Raw genomic sequence first — 15,721 nt, 5'->3', positions numbered from 1 at the left:
TGCTTGATGGCTTTGGAAGAAGGACGACATCTTTGTTGAACGTATTGTGATGTATTTTGGTCCTACAAAATAAAGCAGACATATGTCATTGCATTCTGTGCACATTAAGACATAGCAAAAGTTTAAGATGCAGAATTTTTGGGATCCTACAACAGCATTTAAAAAGTATTTTCACCATAAAACAGAAACAGAAAAAGGATGTCTTAAACTAAAATTCCACGACCATTTTATTTAGTCCAAGTGACTGAGTTAACATGAAGTTTGGTGTGTTTCTGAAAGTTTGGTGTCAATTTGTTAGTATTTTTCACACCAATGTAGCAACTGTAAAATTAGTATTATACTTGTCTTATGTTTTTTGCTTACCTTTTCCTCGATCGGGACCTCCAGTTGCCAAAATGCTTCTGAGTCTGATATCGCAAAGACTGTCGCAATCCTGCATCTTGTCCTTGTGTAGCTGCCTGCTCAGTAAAACCGAGCTGTGAGCTGCCAGGGCTGAAAAGTTCTCTCATCTCACTTTCCACCGAGCTGTGGGCTACCCTGGCCACATCGCCTGTCGCTTGTTGAACAACGGAGGAAGACAACGACGTTACAGTTTCGGGGGAAGCGAGAATATTTCTTAGAACACCAATGGCTTGCTGCAGTACTCGTCCCTCATTTCCTCCGTCTATGCTTGTGTTAGGTTATTTCTTAGTTAGATAGATATTCAGAGATCTGTTGTATTAGAAGATGTTAGTGTAGCCAGGATGTCTTCCTCAGGCTGTTAAATGCAAGGTTAGTTAAAGCAGAGAAAGGCTGCAGTCAGGGATAAATGTTATTATGACGGTAAAATTAACCATAATATTTTTCTTAATGTGAATTGTTGTGTTACAGTGTTTTTAGATACACACCACATAATCAACATTCACACACATTATTTTCTTCATGTTTTGTCTACTGCTCTGCTCAGCTGCCAAGCTGGCATATCAGGTGCCGTCACGGTTTGACGTGGCCTGTCTAGGATGGGACTAGCCCAGAGGGATTAATATTGTATGGGTTTCTAGGTTCGGGGTCTTGCTTCTTCCGGGCTGCCTGCGAGCAGCTCTGGGGTACTCAAGTGGTCCGCTTCGTCTCTCTGAGTTCCTGGTTGAAAGAACCGTACGTGGCTTTATAATAGAATAAAGCCTATACTTGTCGGAACTTACGTGCATTACCTGTGCTTCGCAATCACATTGCATTATCTCCCGCCGTTTCTACAGTACTGCTTCCTTTTCCACTATACTGCTTCCGTTTCCACTATACTCATGCACGCACACACATATATTCTCCTCTCACTTACATATATTTTCCTTTCACACACACATATATTCTCCTTTCAGTGGAGGAATTAATATATGTATGTGTAAGTAGAATATATGTATGTGTGAGGAGAATATATGCATGTGAGAGTGAAAATGTATGTGTGTGAAACGTCGAGAATACATAATGTCTTATACGGCCCCTCATACTGTAACTGTCACTGAACATACATAATACAACTAATAGAAAATTGGGACCATATATACTGCTGCAAGCACTGGAGCAGTCAGACCTTTACATAGCAGCAGTAATATGTGGAGCAAAGGGCAATAGATTTAAACCCCCTAAGACAGACCCCCACCCACACCTACAGTACACACCGGTAGTGTTTGCTTTCTATTCCTAGGATGTCAGTAGAGAAGACCATAGCTACTGGAAATAGTTTAAAAGTAAATCTCTATATTCAGTATGTGTTATTTAGCTGACATAACAGCTCCAGTCACATCAATGTCATAAGCAAGGTGCAGGAAATGGATAGTGAGGGCAAAAATGTACACATCCAAGGATTCAGAAATGTGCATTAATGAATGGCTTAACCTGAACTGCAGCTCAGTAAACTACTATTAAATGTTTTTGGGTGGTGTGGATTTTTATATAAGGTGCGTTTAAGTTAAATAACTGGTGTTTTATTGCAGTACACTGGGCATTTCATTGCACAAGGCATAATGCTTACCAAGACACTAACTGTATGCTCTACCTGGTAGCATGCTGCATGGTGGTATGGCTTGTGGACAAATATCAATCACACAAATTGCAGTATGATCAAACCAAACTGAAAGTACCCTAAGAAAAGAGAAATAAAGCCAGGAGGTGCCTATGAGCTGTGTTAATAAAGTATGTACATGTAGTTCCTTGACAATGTTGGATTGCTGTTCATACAACATTTCATTTCTTCCACAGTTCTACTGACAATAACCCAGAGTAATGAGAAACAAATTGATTCATTGCTTTACTGTTAGAAGTACAGTGTGTTTCTGAATTTCTTTTTAATGGCCTGATTGATAGATGGCCCAGGCTTTCATTGAGTACTTTCCCAAAAGCCTGGGGTACAGAGGGTGCAGAAGAGAGTGATGAAGCAATGGGTAGGAAGCAAACCAGAGGAGGGAGAGTAGGGGAAGAAGAGGAAGCAGACATGGAAATGTAATAGTAAGAAGGCTGAGAAGGCTGGAGGAGAGCGCTCCATCTATAAATGCATGGGGGCACAGTGACCTGAGCACTGAGAGACTCCTAGCTGAATGGGGTACAATCCAGAGTTAGAATGGGGCAGTCCAGAGTGTTAAACAGGAGGGTGGGGGCAGGAACATGAGTCCTCTCCAAAACTCTGATTCCTAGATAAACACAAATCAGTCATTTATTTTCCTTTTCTCCTTCTTGATGCTCTGGCCCTCACACAGCAAGCCAAGGAAATGATCGGGTCCAATCTTGAACACAGACTCCTTTAAAAATGGCTTCATTATGGAAAATGCATTTTCATCCAGAACATAATTTAGAAATGTAGCTACAAAGCTCATTCTTGGTCTTGAGTACAAACCACAACATTTCTGTCAACTAATCTTTTGATGATTAAAAAGACTAGACTAAAATGTTTATGGTTTCCTTTGACTAAAATGTCCAGTCAACTCAAATTTAATTAAGAATAAAAATAACAACAACTAAACATGACAAAACTAACACCAAGCTTCAGGACTAAGACCAGAACTAAATCTAAAAATACCAGATGAAATTAACACACTAGATCGAAGCAACCTTAAGTAAAGTGTACAAAAGAATTAAGCACAGGACAAAAAAGCCACTTTTATTATTGTTTTTCAAGCTTATGAGGTCATAGCTGTTCACACATAAATTTGGTCCTAAACTGCGTTATACAGATATTTTCACATATGTTTAGGGATGCCTAAAAATGAGAGAATACTCTTATTTTCCCTTAGCAAGACACTCTTCCATATTTTTCCACATTAGAATCCACTTATGAATATAAATGAAAGCTTGTCAAAAAAATTCCATATCACTCCATTTTCCACGCTGATAGCTGCTACTGAAGCATTCCAGGAGAGTGCATGTCATTATGTCTGCCTAATCCCACATCTATCTCCATTACCAAGACACAGTTTAATGAATCCACTATCTCCACAATAAAGGCTACCTCTCTCCCTTTCTCACATGGTACACGCACACAGATCTGTGTGCTGACACACAATCATGCATGTTTTCAGTTCGTGTCTCATTCTATATTTTGAGAATCTTTTCGCAAGGCATTTACTACAAGCAGAACGCTGAGCAGCCATATATATATATACAGTGTGTAGCTCATAATGTCAGACCTATAAGAAACATATTTGTCTGTGTGATTTACTGTGCTGGTCAACAAATCCTGCTGCAACCCACAGCATTACAGAATGAATGGAATGAAATCTACACATACAGTAAATCAGCTCATGGGGTCCCTCAATAAGGCTAGATCTCACACACACACACACACACACACACACACACACACACACACACACACACACACACACACACACACACACACACACACACACACACACACATATGCACACACATTACTTTTAAGGCCAAGGATGGATATGGTGTTGTAAAAATACATCTTGTCAGATAGTTTGTGGTTTTTACTGCTGTTGGCTCATGTTCCACTTAACACCCTTTACTTTTACACACACAGTATATCACTCAGCTGCCTGTCAACTCACTGCATCGTTGATCCAGCAAGCCACTCGGTGACAGTGAAAACCCTGAATGTTACTGTAGCAGGAGTCATAAGTCAGGGCAAATCGAGTCCTTACTCATACAGTGTGAAAAATCACAATTTTTAGACTGTCATGGGTTTCTTCAGTGCATGTGCACGTATGCTACAAAAACTGCATATGGTACTGTATGCTACTACACTATGCAATTGTGCTGTGTGGCACATTGGCTATACCATAGCTATATCTAACACACCTGTAAGTCATATGCATATTGCCGCACCGTTCTACACTGATTTGTGTATATGGATCAAGCACAGCAGCAGTGAATGTTTGGAGGCTTGGTGGCACAAAGGGGCAGCTGCTGAGTGATCCCAAGGGCAGGCCTTAGTCATCCAGCTGAGCAAACACACTGCAGTCCTGACAGTTTCAATAAGGCTGAGCTCTGACCTAACACATGAACTAATGCAGTCCGGGAGGGCAAGAACTGGCAAGTTGTCTCAAAATGCACAATCCTGATGAAGCTTTGCATTGCAGGTACACCCAAAAGGAAAACGTGTATAAATGTTGAGAAGTTTTATCCACACCTACACAGAGTTAAAACTTTGGCATTGTTCTAAATAGTCATTTAAATGGCAATTCTAAGTAGCAATTTAAATCCCTTTTGTCCTAGTAGAAAAACAAAATAATTGTCTGAGTTCTGCAGACATTCTGTATTTAAATCACAATTGTTGCACAAACTCTGTTTTGGAGGGGTCATGCAAAAGGACGTGATGGTATTCAACAAAATTACTACTTATTTTCTGAGAGTTACGCAACTGGGAAAAACAATTTTTCTAAGGATTAAACTTTCTGCAATGAAAAAAATTTCCATCGTGCCAGCACACTAGCTGCAGAAAACCAACCTTAACACCACAAGTTAAGAACGACACCTCGATGCCTCGGGCAGAATAGAAACTCTCACTTTTGGCTCATTGTGGTCTTACCATTGTCAGATGGAGATGGAGCTAGGTCAGACCTCCCTCCTGTAGCTGCAAAGCATGGCTGGTTGGTTATAATCAAACCATCACACCCACAAAAACACCAACATTTGCTCACACAATGAGAAAGATATATGACACAGGACTTATACTGTATAATATACTCTATCTAGTTATAAGGTCTGTCAGCCCTATGGCTCCTTTGAGCTTAGGATGATTGCTGTTCTGCTCCTACAGAAGATCAGTATGGCAGCACAGAGAGCAATAGTGCCATCACTGACTGATCTGTGTGTGTGGCTTTAGACGAACTGGTGCAGTAATCTGCCATAGAAAGTGGAATTATTTCACCCAAATGGCAGAATATTTCCCTTGTTTAATCAAAAATCTGCCCTCATTGCTGCAAGGGAAACTGAATGTCTTGTTAAGAAGGAGCATTTTTAGACTGTGAGCAGACTTTTATGGTAAAACAGCTGAGAAATCATGCAGTGCAATCATCACTGAGGCTGCAAAATTAGTCTGGGACTATAATTTAGTGTTAGCTGTTTAATTTAATACTGTATTATACCTTTATGGTGAGTTTGTCTTTAATATCCAAATTGCACTACATACACAATTGAGTGTTTTTTGTCGACTGCTTCACAGTAACATCATACACTTTATATCCCACACTTGCCCAAGACTCAAACTGTAAGTTCCGAGAAAGAAGAGAACTAATTTTACTGTAAGTTGTTTTGAATAGGAGCATCAGCATAATTTTTTTGTGACAGAAAGGTCCCAGTATCTAAATGTATAGAGTAGACATTCTTGCAGGTTTGATCCACACTGACATGTGGAGTTGTATGTTTCAAGCATTCAAAGATAATTTATTAAAGGTTGTAAGGTGTTAAAGTGGACAGATTAATATAACCATCCATTTCTGTCCAAAGAACAGAGAGAGAAAGAGCTGTACACAAGTAGGTTTTAACTAAACTAGCTAAACTTCTCTTTTTAGATCACCTCTGCTTGGCCCGTACAAAGTGAGGACAGATTCAGCCACATAAGAAATGTCAGAATCTCCTAAGCCATAAAATGCAAAGACAAAAATCTCTGGCATCTGCTTTTCAAAAGGCCATAAGGGATTTTTGACATTCGTTTGGTTATATAAACAAAACAGCTTTAAAGTCCAAATGCCTTTAACAGTATAGCCACTGACTGGCCACAGACATTTTTCTTCCCTCCCTCTTTGCACATAGTAAAGCTGCAACCTAAAATGATCAAGCTACAAAATCCCAAAAAAACAAAACTATACACTTTGTAAGTATAAACATTTCTACCATCTATTCCAAAACTGGGTAAAGTGAGATTTACAGTACATACCTCTATGTTGAGGTCTAATAAGGTTGCATGATAGACTAAATTGCACAGGAAGAAAATAAAGGTTACAAATAGATTTATGTTGACAGCAAAGGCTAAATATATATGTGAAAATAAAATGCAAACGTATCAGAGAGGGTGAAAGAGGAAGGGCATTGTCATGCTTCCTTGAATGTTCCCAGTCTGAGAAAAGACAACATCAGCTCTTGTTAAATCTGTTTACATCTTTCAAGTAACTCATTGTTTTTAACAGGGCCAAGAAATTTCTTAAAAGCAGAAAAATGAGCTTTGTTTTTATTTGAGGGAGAAGAAGAAAGCGAGCATTTCCCTCAATGTGAGCCAGCACGCACTTTATTAGAAGTAATAGTACATGTGTCTGTGCGCATGTGTGAGGGAGCAGTAAAGAAAGTTTGCGTGTTTGTGTGTGTGTGTGTGTGTTTACACAGCTGGAAGTTAGAGAGCAGAATCACTTCACCTGGCGGTGGTTCCTCGGGCGTCCACTGTGATCCCATTAAAAAGCAGACAGGCTCTGGCACAATCTCCAGAAAACAAGAGGACTTCACTTACCACAATATCCCCACATTAGAGGCCAAAAACCATGCCAAATCCCTACAAACCCCTGCTGAATTTACTTTGGGGGCAAATGGGTCCTGATAGCTGATTGCTCTGGCAGGGTTCAGGTGGATCTGCTGAGTGGCCTCTAGCCCAGTTTCCATTTCATTCAAGTTTCCACTGAGACCCAGACTTGCCTCCACACCTCCCTCTCGTCTCTCCTGCACTCAGTCCAACTAGCCCTTTTCACATCCTCCTCCTCAGGCCTGGTTAAAAAGCCAAAAACACTCATGCCAGATTTAGTGATAGCAGAAAGTGTTTATGTATCTGTCTGACTGACTGCTTATGATCATCTCTCTGTCTTCATGTCCTACCTTTCTGTTTCCCATCACCAACTTGTACCATAGCTGCTCTTGGAGTTTCCCACTAGATATCATGTTCAGCATAGTTCTGATAGAGAGAAGCTCAGTAAACCCACTCCTTGATTTACCCATCTCACTAATAGCTCAGAGTCCAAGGCACATGTCACAAAACTGCATAGCCTGGCACAGCATTACTCTGTCAATCCCCCAGCCCACCTGAGCAGCAATGCACTCAACCTGTCTGCATGCCTGCCTGTTTCCAGGAAAAAAGGGAGGCTTTAATGACCTCACTGTGACACCAACAGCTAGGGTTTGACAAGCCTCCAGGGCTCACTATCTTCTCTAAACAAGACCTTTTCAAATCGTACACACGCATAGACAAGCATGCAGGTTTTAGTCACACTGTACACACAAGCACACACAAGCACACACACTCACAAACACCCACATGTCAAAACACACAGCTACAGTCTGCAGAGCACTGATCTTCTGGTCACTGTCCGGTAGTCGACAGAAATAAAGGAAGAGACCAGAACCAATTAGCAGTGAGGGTGAAATGAAGGGAGGCAGAACAGTGAGGGAGCATGCTGTGGTCCATCGGGGCCTGTAATGTTGATCAAAGCAGCAGAAAATGCACTAAGCATCTGTTTCAATAGCCTGATGTCCCAGCCCTGCTCTCTTTACAAGCCTGATGGAGCTGCATTGAAAGCAGATCACTGGCTGCTCACTTATCATCTGTGCATTGTCCAGACCAATAAAACTCATGTCCATACTTAAACAAGCTGCCAGATCCTGCTGGAAAAACAGTGGCGTGGTTCACATGGTAAAGAACTCTTGCATGTAATTAAAGCAAAGACCAAGCAATTAAAATCACAGCATTAGAGTCACACATAGTGGGAGGTGGAGAGTGATGGGAATTAAGTATTAAAATTATAATCCTATTTTAACAACGAGACAGTGTGTGTAGGTCTATATCTGTTTGATTTTAGTTATAATAAATATATGCAAAAATTCAACAGGGGAACATTCAGTTCATACCAGTGTGGTCTTTGGTCTCAGGCAAATCAGACGAGGCAGGGCTCAAACTGGGGCTGGAAAACACAAAAGGAGATCATGTTATGCAGAGGTAGCTAGACACTGCCAATAAACTGGGTCATCCACGGGCTATTTACAGAAATCTACAGCACCAATTTCAGCAGCTGTAAAATAAAATTTACCTCATCCATTAATGGTGTAAAAGCAAAATGAAATGAGATCAAAGCATAGTGGCAATATCACTGCACTTAGCAGCTTGTGTACACTGGTCTTCTTCACATGAGGCTATAAAGATCACTGCTATCAAATGATACAGCCTTAATCCTCTTAAACTGATTTGGGGAAAAAAAAAAATTTGTTTCTTTCCTATCTCGTCACAAACGTCTCACCAGGAGGTGGGTGTAATCTTCAGCAGTCTTAAACATTTGACAGAATTTTGCAGAAGAGATGAACATGTTAAAGGTGTGGAAACTGTGACAATTTAGAACAGTCATAAAACAGTCGGGTAATTGTTTCTTAGTACTGCGGGCTGATTTGTTCTACAGCCAGTAGTCAATGACTCACAATAAACAAACATATAAACCATCAACATAAACCTATCCAAGCATGTTTAGATTTGTCTGGCAAGTACTGTACAGCTACATAGGATGCCTAACCTGAATGCAATCACTGGTGCTGGGGAAAATGAAAGGTAACATAAATAAATACTTGTCTATCTTGATCATGATAGGATACAAAATCCTGAATTTGGGAAAGGCAGAGTTTAATGTAATGTAAGAGATTACTTAAATCAACAAAAATAAGAGGCAAGTAAACACAAATCAACTTGTAAAACATTTATGTTCCACAATTTATTTCTGCATAGCTTCTACAGTACTGATGTACGGTATATTGAATTGTATATGAATCTCACTGGCCCATTATAAAGGCAAAGCAAAACACCAGCAATTCTAAAAACATTTACTGCTTGGTATCTGGATTAATGGTGCAATCCATCCTGCGCTCAACCTTCAACTTGAGCTGATATTTAATATCTAATGCTAAAATTGAGAAAATGTCTCATATTAAAATAAGAAAATGGAGAAATATTGGCTGCACCCACACCATGCCATACATCCCCACTTTTGCAAGCCAGTGTAGCAGTAAATAGCTTTTTGGTTCAGGTATGGCAGGCTACAGTTTGGCCTGCAACCCACAGGCTAACCAAAAATGAGGAGGAGAAGAGAAGAGAAAAGAGAAAAGAGGAAGACCAGCTTTAAAAAAATAAATAAAAAGAAACCTCCTGTGATGTCAACATCTACATCTTGTGTGGCCAGTCAGCAGGCCTGCCCAATGCTGATGTCATGATGCAAATTCTTAAATAACACCAATTATGAGCTGCTGTGTTGAACTAGCAGGAAACAGTTTGACAAAACACACTCAAAATAATGTGGAAACACAAAGTAGAACACAATTTATTCCTGATTGGTTTTAAAATACAGCTACAGCTGTTATTTACCAAAAAACATTTTTCATGAGGCAAAAAGCCTGGTGCTACAGTTGTATAGAGAAAAGGACACTGGTGGCTGAGACAAGGACCCGAAACACCTGTACACATTCAAAAAGATCTACATCTAGAGTATCCTGTCTGCAGCAATTGCACTGAACCAGGAGAGGTAAACATCATAACACGTGTCTGAAATTCTAGGGTATTAAATATCCCTCAAACACAATGAGCCTTAATATACACTGTACAGATTTCTATATAGCACACAGAAGTGCCAGACAGACCTTGTGCAGTCCTGTTTTGATAGGGAATAGGCTGCGTACTGGAGATGCGCATGTTTGTGAAAGACTGGTCCTGCTCAGAAACTGCTGTGCATGAAGTCTTGGAGTGCATGGAACAGATAATTGAATGAGAAACAGTCTCCCACTGGATCAAGACAGTTTTCTGGCATGACAATAAAAGCATGAGGTCGGTACAGGCTTTAGTTTGTGCCGTCATTCTGTTTGCAGCACTTTTATTTGGCTAGCCCCCCATGTATAGTGTCATGAACCTGTGTTGTTCAATATTTCATGCCTAGTATGAATCAGATCTAATAAAGATTGGAAAAGACCTGTTTCCAGCAGTGAGAGAAACCAAATGGTTGGTTGTGCTGCTGCTGCTACTTTCCCTCTTCAGTATCACAGGTCTGCTGCCAAGATGGACGAACGCTGGACTCCTGGTTTCAGAGTTTATCACAATCACACACCCACACTCACAGACACAGCCAATGTTCTCAGAGCCTGGCATCTCAACTCTCACCCTTTCACTACCATTCATATTTACATAAACCAAAGACAGCAGTGAGGAATGAATCACTGGCATGCAAATGAGCATCACAGTCCAGACAAGAAGTGACATAAAGTGATTTAGAATCCATGGCCACAGAAAGATAGGTGTCAACACATTCTTAGTTTCTTGCTTTTTGCAAGCTGGCTGCCACAATCAACAGAGCATATCTCATTCTCGCTGGGAAAGATTTAATTATCTCTAAGAGGATCCAAAATAGCAGCCGTTTCCCTTATTTTTATGAGAATAGGGTAATAGAGTAGAAGCGTCCTCTCTGACCTCTGCATTTTTCACAACTTTTTTTGTTCAAGTGGGAGGTATGACGTTTAATATTGAAATTACCTTGGCTTCTTCATTTAGGCATCACAGTGTGGGAAGTCTGAAAATTAACAGCAGGAACAAAGCCCAGATTAAACAAATTGCACACTGACAAATGTGTATTTGTAGAGGAACTAAGGTGCTGTTCCCCAGGAAAGGTTGCTTTGGTGGAAACGGGGCTTTAGAAATAGTGTCGGGTTGGGCTAGGTTTGGGGAAAAAACAAGGACTGAGGTTAGGAAAGATTACATTTACTGTAATGTTGTTTATCCATCATGAACAATAAGGACTACAAACATCAAGGCAATATTTAATTCAGTTCTTGATCTATTCTGGCACAGCAGGCCAAAAATCAGTATCGAGATGATGTTCCACTTACAGTTCTTGCTGTCTTGGCTGCTAGCTTCTCTCATGCTTCTACATTCCATTTTGCAAATTTTCTACACCAGGTCACTCAGTCTCAGCCTTGCTTCTGTCATTTGTTTATAGATTTTTTATCATCTGCTAGCTGAGTGTAAATATTAAAACGATGCAAATGAAGTATTACTAAAAATATATCCAACAAATCACATTTTATTCAATTATTTATTTCAGTTATATGAAGTAAGCATGATTTTATGGATGTCACTGAATTTTTTTATGGCACTTTCAGTGCCCCCAAGCATGAAACAGTGGCCAGACTTGAAATGAAATATCTGCCCTATGTTTAATGGCATCATTGTGTTTCACAACTTCAGACCACACTTGAAGAAACTGAAAATAAAATTTACTGAGAGTGAGGTAGTTGGTGGGGGGTGGGGTGAATTAATGCATGCAGTAGGAAAGAACCACTTTTTTTGGCTTTGAGTCTTAGAACTCAAGTTTGGCTGTCATGTGTCCCATAAACCCAGGCACCCTTGTGATGCTTGGCTTTAGTCATAGGTTTACATTAAGATAGAAAGGTGATTAGACGGAGTGGATTTAGAAAGGCAATGGAAAACAGATCACTGCTCACTGAGCAAGTTCCATGATTAATTCCATATTTTCTGATGGCACACACAAACCCTCTTTTTTCTGTTGATATCCCTATATCTTTATTATGTGCACACAAATACACAAAACCATGGAGTCTTTACACTCAAGTTGAGCCCACAGAAAAAGCAAAATACTGCCCCAGCAACAGGTTTAGGAACTAATGTTATAAAAGTAACAACAAAAACACTGGTAGTGTCATCAGGGTAAACTCTATTAGCCAAGATTTTACATAAGGGATTACAGTGTATGCGCATAATCTGAAACACTGTCTACACTTTAGCCACTCGGGGCATTAGATTTCAGTATCGTCCCTTCTAAAATCACTGTCAGAAGTCCATGTGAGGGGTGTCGACCTGAACAGGAGCCATGATAAAAATCAAATCCCCTTCAAGTGATCCCAAGGTTGGACTAAAATGTAAGTAAATGATCCCAGTCCTATAGCTTGCTGAAGCCATAACTAAATCAGCATGACATATTATTATTCCTGTTTTGACTTAGGTCAGAATCCAGGTTTTTTTTTTCTGAATTGTTATCCTGGTGTACTGCAGTCCCACCTGCATCAGGAAAACTAATTCCAAAACCCAGCAGTGACCCAAAAGTCTTTGACACTGCTTTACTGCACAGCTCACATGCAAGTATTTCTTTAAAGTTTATGGTACAAACAAGCACTGAGAACGAAGCTCTAAATACAGTATGTAGACCCAGGACAGAAAGCCATTATAACATTAACATAACAACTTCAGGCTATTCTTTTGGCAGAAGGGCACTATTATAAAAATCTTTGACAAATAATCCATATTAATTATGATAAAGAGCCTCAGGGTAAAAGGTTTTTACAGAGGCACTTCAGTCAGTTCAGGCCATGCTGAATCATTTCACAAAGCAGCTGATATTTTCACATTATTTGACACTAAATCACATTATTAAAGTTGTTTGGAAGGCATACTGCAACCCATTATACAATCCCTCTATAGGCTACAATACTGACTGTGAAAATACCATCTGCTTATGATGATGACTATGAATCCAGGCAATAAAGGGTAAAGCTATTTCACATAAGGACACACATAGTGCATAAATTCTTGACATGCTTTCAAACACTTTTTTCCCCACACAATGCTTCTAGGCCCATCTGTCATTCAGCTTCAATCCACATAATAATGTCAATATTCTGTATATCCTCTAGCGACATGCTTATCATATCTCAAATTGGCAAAATGTGCAAGTCAAAGCAAATATCTGGACTAGCCCAGCATTTATAAATGACAGATTCAATCACAGAGTGCACAGAATATTTAAACAGAGCTATCCAGTCATATGATGAACTGCTCATGTGTGCAGCAAATCTGTAGGAAGCATCAAGAACTTAAATCAAAACTATTGTGAAATTCAAATCGATGTAGTACTTGAAACTAGTAACCATGACTGCCTGAGGCAAAATCGCACTTCTGCAAGAGCAACTACACTGCAGCAGTCAGAACACAAACACTGACAAAAGCCACACCACAACCTATCCTATTATACAGTAGATCCCTTCACCAGCAGGTCTAGAGACATCAGGAGGCCTACACTACACCGACCACACGTCCCTCAAGACTTTGGGGGTAGAATGAATGAAAATCCAGACATATACAATACTACTGTTTTTGTACCTGGGATGGGAGATTACGCATATAAAAATATCAGTAGTAGTAGCAGTTATTTTGAAAAGAACTGTTGACATATTGGGGTGGGGGGTGGGGTTACTACTACCTAAAACTCAATTGGTATGCTTTGTAGTATACACAGAATACTTCTAGTGCAAACTAGGTAGTTCAGTGATTTAGTGAGAGCAAAGCAGTGGTATAGTGGTATCACATTCTTTAGACCACAGCACTCTTTGGCGAGTGAGACCACTATTCCACCCCAATGCGGAAAACACATGCTCACCCGACATCCCTCTCAAACCCATTTCCACTCCCCACATAGCTACTGGACATAACGACTTAGCCCAGCCAAGTTAAAACTTTGTCAGGCCCTGAAACACCCACAAAAAAAAACACTAAAAGTGGAGGTTCCTTTTTAGTTACAACATGTTCTGCCAAGAAATTAAATTTATGGGAAGGTTTAAGCCCTATGAGACGAGAATGCTCTTTTTTTTTCCTGCCTACAGAAGGAGAATTCAGTGGAAAGTAAAGGAAACAGGGTAGTTCTGGTTAGAGTGAAAAGTACACTGCAAATGTGCTTACTTGCTTTAGGAAGAGTGTGTGCTGGAATTGGACAGTGACATGTATTGTATCTCTGAGGGAAGTGAAGGCATTTGGTATAGTGGTCAGGTTGGACACAGAGCCAACATTAAGAGTGTGCCTCATGTCTGAAACAATGCTTCTGAGTTACAGCACACTGTTTGAGGTTAGGGGATGTGGTTGAGTAGAGGTCTATACAGGCTCAAGAAAAAACAAAAATGGTGGCACTAAAGCCAAACGTTTCATGGGATTGACACTGTTTATGATGCATTGTTTTCCAGTGTTTTCTTGTGTTGTGTTTCAGCAATGTCCACCTATATTTTGTAAATGTTTATATCTATGTTATTATCTATACATGTAGTGATAACTGCTACATTTTTTAGTCTGTGAAATACCAATGACTATACAGTGCATCTCTCTGTAGTTGAGAGGATTTATACTACAGTAGCAATACAGTACACTGTGCAGAGGTTAGCCGTGTCGTATCACATCAAGAAGGTCCTCACTTCAAATCTAGAACTGGACAAATCCAGAAATTGCAAGTTTGCACATTCCTCCGATGACTGTGTGGGTTTCCTCCAAAAATCCATAGACGTAGATGTAGGAGTCAGTGGTAGTCTGTCCGTAAGTGTATGAGCCCTATGATAGACCAGCAACCTGCCCGGTGTTTGCCCCGCCTTTCATCCAGTGTGAGCTGGAAGAGAGTCCAGCACCCTACAACCCAGGAAAAGATAAAGAAGGTGTAGATAAGGGATGGATGACCCAACTACTGTCATTTATTTGTCTTTTTGTTAATCGGTGTTTAATCAATTAGCTTTGACATGACTGTAACAAAATTCACCTTTTGATCTTAATATGAACAAAGATTCACAATGAATGTCAGCTAAATAAAGAGCACCAAAGAAGCATTGGGTGCAAATAAAAATGTTATGTATCTGTTCGACAGTTTGAAAAGAGGACAACCACATACTAAGTAATAATTGTAACACAATAAAATTAATGGAGTTTAGTTTGCAGTCATTTTCTTTTTAAGTAATGTTACGTAATGACATGTTCTAAGTCCTGCAGCCACAAATGAACTTCAAATCTGCTTCAATATGAACCAGTGAGTGATACTGTGGGGACTCTATGACCACTTCTTCTACAGTTAAGTCTGTGTTACATGAAGTAGGTCAAAAACTGGCTTGTAGACTGCAACGTTAAAGGACTTCATTATCCATCCATCCATTTTCCTCCGCTTATCTGGAACCATGTCATGGGCACAGCAGTCTAAGCAAGGATGCCCAGACTTCCCTCTCTTCAGACACTTTCTCCAGCTCCTCCGGGGGAATGCCAAGGCGTTCCCAGGCCAGCCGAGAGACATAGTCCCTCCAGCGTGTCCTGGGTCTTCCCTGAGGCCTCCTCCCGGTGGGACATGCCCGGAACACCTCCCTAGGAAGGCGCCCAGGAGGCATCCGAAACAGATGCCCGAGCCACCTCAGCTGGCTCCTCTCGATGTGGAGGAGCAGCGGTTCTACTCTGAGCTCCTCCCGG

At 40.3% G+C, this 15,721-nt stretch overlaps 1 protein-coding gene across 5 annotated transcripts in view; it reads right to left on the bottom strand.

Moving 5' to 3' along the window:
• znf469 (zinc finger protein 469) overlaps window positions 1–15,721 on the bottom strand; it is a 195,997-nt gene that overhangs the window by 146,194 nt on the left and 34,082 nt on the right. For 4 of the 5 annotated variants that reach the window (XM_020618542.1, XM_020618545.1, XM_020618541.1 and 1 more), the window contains one exon: window positions 8,326–8,378. The gene's annotated coding sequence lies outside the window, so the exon portion shown is untranslated. Of the gene's footprint in view, window positions 1–8,325; window positions 8,379–14,346; window positions 14,358–15,721 lie in introns of those variants that run through there. The other variant, XM_020618544.1, reaches the window with a different exon arrangement.

This window comes from Monopterus albus, unplaced genomic scaffold (assembly GCF_001952655.1).
Source record: "Monopterus albus unplaced genomic scaffold, M_albus_1.0 scaffold207.1, whole genome shotgun sequence".
Taxonomy (NCBI): domain Eukaryota; kingdom Metazoa; phylum Chordata; class Actinopteri; order Synbranchiformes; family Synbranchidae; genus Monopterus; species Monopterus albus.
The sequence above is the reverse complement of the archived record's forward strand: the minus strand, read 5'-3'. Positions and strand labels throughout refer to the sequence as shown.